Source organism: Rattus rattus, unplaced genomic scaffold (assembly GCF_011064425.1).
Source record: "Rattus rattus isolate New Zealand unplaced genomic scaffold, Rrattus_CSIRO_v1 PGA_scaffold_75, whole genome shotgun sequence".
NCBI classification, from domain to species: domain Eukaryota; kingdom Metazoa; phylum Chordata; class Mammalia; order Rodentia; family Muridae; genus Rattus; species Rattus rattus.
In genome coordinates this window covers 128,423-133,876 of record NW_022651192.1, presented here as the reverse complement: position 1 = coordinate 133,876, position 5,454 = coordinate 128,423, and positions in this window count along the sequence as shown.

Below are 5,454 nucleotides of genomic sequence, written 5' to 3'. Positions count from 1 at the left end.
GAAATTAACCTGTATAAGTGTGTGCATTCCGGGGGCCTGACAAATACACATTAACACGAACAGTCAATTCTGGCTGTAGCAGTTCGCCATCCCACCAGTTCCTGGAAACACAGCTCTGCTTTCTTCACACCAAATATAAAATCTGTATTTCCTGTAATTTCTCCTAAGTTGAGTAGGATTTGTAGATCAGTGTGGTCAGTGGGCATCTTAATAACAATGCCTGCCACAGACGTGACCCATTACTCTGTTTACCTAGTTATTCTAAAATTCCTTTCAGTGGGATTTTATGATTCCTAGTGAGGAAATTTTTCACATCTTTAAGTAGATTTTGAAGTGCTTTGCAGTTTTATCCTATTGTGAATAATGTTTACACTAAAATATCAATTGTTTATGGCCACATAGGGAAAAGCAACTGAGCAGTTAAAAACCTCTATCCCATGAGCCTACTAAATTTACTTATGACCCCTGCCCTTGGCGTTCTGAATGTGAAAGTTAGACTGCCTCATCCCCCCCTGTAGTCAGTAAAGCCGCCCATTTTCCCATGTTTCATTTCGCATTGATCCCATGGCCATATTCCTACAGTCTAATTTTCTCACATATCCCTTCCCATGGATTTCCCATTACACATACTGAGTCTTTCTTTCCAGACATTTATTCTGTTTATCTCTCATATGTCCCCCCCCCAGCTGCTTTATATTTTTCCTCAAAGTCCCTGAGCTGGCTGGGCACAGTGATCATTTTTATTCTGATGCTCTTATTTGATACATTCTCCTTTCTGTCATCTCTTGGAGGTTCTGTTTATTGGCCTTTGTATTTCTGTAATCATGTGCTTCTTGGTAGGTGAAAGAATTTTCTTTGTATGGTGGACACTGTGAAATCGGGTTAGGAAACACTCTGAAACTCGATGTCCTAGTTAGAAGAAACTTTTGTTCTCTTAGACCACTGGCTTACTTAGTTTGATTCATGTAATTCTTATTTTAAGCATTTCTAGAACATGTCTAGAGTAACTTTTCAATCTAGGTATAGAGCAGTTTCTTTACTAGATGTGGCTTCTCTGAGTTCTCTCTGAATGTCCCATTGATGACTGAAGAATTTCTACACTAGCTAGATAAAGGTCAGATGTCTCTGTGTTGTGCATGAGTTCCTGTTTATCCAATTTTACTGAGTCTAAGTACAACTTAGTACTCAGTCAAAGAGTGAAAGGTCCTCACCTAGGAATTTAAATGTTTTCCTGGTAGCTCTTTGTATGTGTCTGTGTTTGCTCTTTTTATGATTTCTTTAAATTTCTTAGGCTAAACACCACATAATTAATTTAACCCCTTTACCACGGATGAACTTTTAGGACCTGCGGTAGACATTCTATGGTCTCTCACCTCAGTGTGTTTCAAGTGCTTTGGACAGGAATTGAGTGAATGGTAGATTCTGGGGTTACAGAGCATTTCTCTCAAACTCCCTTTCAGCTCACACTTTCATCAGGATTTGCTGTCAGTGAGCAAACACATGCAGCTGTTGGAAACATAATCAGCTGTCTCTGCTAATGAGATAGATTGTGGTAGTGTTTGGTTCTTGCTATCCCATCAGTTACCAGGTTTGAGAACAATGCCTGGCTGCATGGTAATTTTCATTTCACCCTTGGCTACAAAATATTCTCATTTCTTAAGATGCATAGACATCAGCTCTTTATCTCTTCCAACGAAACTGAAATAATTAATCCCTTGCACTACTCTTATCTGGAGTGGCATCTCTTAGCAATCCTGGGTAAAAAGGTGTTTTGAATGGTAAGTCAGAAGTACACACTACAGAAAGCATATAATCGGCAATGGCTTGCAAGTTCAATGGTGAATAAGACTCAAACATTGTATTCCAAAAAGACGATATAATTCATTGTTTTATGGTAAACTCAATAAAATTGCTTTCTGTATTACTTTGAGGCAGAGTATGTGTTCGGTGTGTCTGTGGTGTTGGGTAAATAGTAGACAATGAAATGATTGGTGTATGACAACTACTTCTTTTAAAGAAAGTTTGCTAGAAAGTTCACAGTTAAAGCCAGCCAGTCCTCACGCAGAGATGGGAAGGAATCTAACTCCATCCAAAAGATGCTTTTAACCTCATCTTACATTGATTGGCTGAGTACAGTAGTGTGGTTGAGAGGCCAAGCACTTTAACCACAACCAGCAGGAGTTATTAGTTCAGATCAAAAACAGTAGCCACGGCAAGAGCAGCAGTCAGAAGCCACAGCAGCAGACAAGGCCCTGCCAACATAGAGGATGTGGTGTTGAGGCAAAGGTCAGTTACTGCACTTCTTGTTTTCCTTTATTTAGGCGTATCCTGTTCTAGCTGATTCTGTGGGATGCGTGAGGAGTGAAGAACTGGCTTGATATCTTAGTGGTTGTTGGAACGAAGACAGTGCCTGGGTGGCATTAGAGAATAGACCACTCACTGGGAGGCATTGGGACTGTCTGTCTTGGAAAAACATAATTGAGTTTGATATGCCAGGAGGAGACTGGATTGTTTGGATGGACAGATGGTTAAACTGTGAGAGAACCTACCAGTTGCCCTGGAAAATTGGATTTTCTTTGATAAGAATGGACTTTTAAACATTATTTGGGCACATACACTCAAAGGACAACCACTAAGTCTTATAGTTTCCCTTGTGGCTGGGTGTGGCCTTAGAGAACAGGTAAGGAGATGAGTAGAAGTGATGTAGGGAACAGCTCCTTAATGTTCTCAGAGGGAGGGGCCATGCTCTGCCCCTCATCCTTCTTACCATCTGCTAACTCCAAATTGGATCACAGGTACTATAGGTAAAAGCAACTTATGGTACAGGGCCAAGTTAGAAGCATGCTGAATAGCCTTTGGGATTTGTGAAAGACAATACATTTCTAATGTTAAACCATTGTTTCTTGGGATTTGTTTGCCAATTCTTGCAGAAATAATTTGTCTTAATTGTTTTTTTACATATTTTAAATCATACAAAAATGGTTGAAAAGCAATGCTTGTCTTTAAGTAAATGTTTGTGTACATAGTACAAGTACAAGTTTTAAAGGATAGAATTGTAAAGTAGAATTTTAGAGCTAGGGACATATGTTATTCTGGTTTTGAAAGATCTTTCCTAATTGTCCAACAAAATCACCACTCAGTTCCAGAAAGGGCACTGGAGAGAGACTATTTGCTGTTCCCCATGGGTTTTTACTCAGGTTTACACTGATTCCCATCAAATGGATATTTTGATATGTGCAAATCTGATTAAAAATATGAGAATACTTTTTATACTTTTTGGCCATTTGTTTTATTCTATCTTTTGCTAAACCACCTACGAACTGTTTGTCTCTTACTGATTTGTGGAAATTCTTTGTGTTCCAGATATTAATATTCACAATCATGGTTTTTCCAACTGCTGCTTATTGTTTGTAGAAAGATATATTTATACTTAAAAGATATTTATACTTAATTAAATAAGTGTTTATTATTGTTTCCTTTTGGGCATCTGAACTTGTGTCTCTACTAGGAAACCCTTATTACTTCTTCAAATTATAATGTGACTTTCCCATAAGCCTTCCAGTGGTTTTAGTTAATAAGGTTATATAGTTCATTACTCTGTCTGTATTATAATTATGTAAGGAGATCCAATATTCCATTCTTTTGAGTACTCAATTTTACCAATATCATATTGCATCTTACTGATTTGAAAAGCTTAAAATGTGATCATGTTTCTTCCAAGAGCTAGATTGATTCTTACATAGACAAAGAACTCATTTATCCCCAATCATTTTAACTCTATATCATGAATTTTAATGGATATCTTAAATTTAATTAACTTTTTACTTTAGCAGGTATAGTGGCAATTAGTTTCATTTTGGGATTTTCTTCTATGCATTGTTAAAGCTTTGGTCTTATTCATACCCATCCCTCAGTGTTCTCCTTCCCTCGCTTGCCCCACCTTTCTCCCCTCCATCTGCTCCATTTAGTAAATGTTAATAAGGATAATAAATTTTAAAGTTTTCAGTTTCAAGTTCTTTTGTCTTTTGTATATGTTTGTTCCCTTCCCCCTTCCCTTTCTCCCCCTCTTTGTCCTCTGTCCACCCACTGGAGATGGTAAATTGTCGACTCAAATCTGGGGCTCACACCTACTGACCAAGCACTTATTGGTCCAACCCCAGCTCTTCAATTCCATAAATTAACAGAAACTGGATGTTCTCTTCAATGAATATATTGGTACTGTGAAGTAATGGGTTGTAGGTAATGGGCTATAGGCTGGAGAACACCGTGCTCTTGAGTTTCTGCTGATTCTATACTGATGAAAGCTGTGTGTTGCACCTCAATGAGAAATGGAATTTCTGATGATTGTTTGGCCACCATAGCTTCCCTCATAGCTGCATGATTCTATATTTCATTTCACATTACTCAACATTGTTCAGGATCAGAGTGACTGTAATCAGAAAACATACATAAACTTTGTCTCAGTTTGGAAAGCAAAGTCATCTCTCATCACTTTCAATGGTTGAGCATAGCTCAACTATCCGAACTCATTGTCCTTCATGAAGACCATACATCAGAACTTTTCAAAAAATCATCATTTTAGATATAGGAAGGCCTAAGACATAGAAAGATTAGGTTTCTTTAAAAGCATAACATGGTGAAGAAAGAATAAAGTACATGAAAGGATCAAGAGGCCAGGGTGATTACAAAGTCTACACTCCTGACAGTTATATTGTACTACTGCACAAAGAAACCAAGGGAGAGACTCTTATGAACAGTTAACATAGATGAGAAAGAGCAGGCAACAGTCTGCATTTATTCTTTAGGAGCATAATCATTATTCCCTTCATAAAAGACACCCCAAGATCTAATTACATGTAAAAATTATAATGCTATAAATTACATATACTATCTTACAGCCTCAAATTTTTCTGTATTTGTACAAAGCAATGTCTCTAGAAGAATACATTTAAAAAGATCATTTGCCTTTCATTAAAATGTTTTAAATTACACTTACTTGTTTCATTGTTTATGGGGTGCTGGGAGCCATGATAGAAGCCAGGAGACCACTTTCAGGGGTTGTTGGTTCTCTCTTCCTATCTTGTGGGCCCAAGGGCTCAAACTCAGGTCACCAGGCCAAACAGCATGCTGATTTACCCACTGAGCTATCTCGTCAACTCACATTGGCTTATTTCCTTTTGGATTTGTCAATAGGAGCTACATGTGATTCCACAGAGATGGTCAGACATCAGTGAATGAATCTGTGTTCTTTTCCCTTTGGGGAATTAACCTGTGAATCTCATACATATCCCCTTAGATCATTTCTCATGGAGAAGCAAGTTGCTTTATTTGGATATCGAAAAAAAAAATGACCACAAAGATTCAACAACTTTACTTTTATGAACCAAAATTTTAATGTAATTATTTAGAGGAAGCCATGGCACAGAAATGCATGCAAATGAATGCAATGAAAGA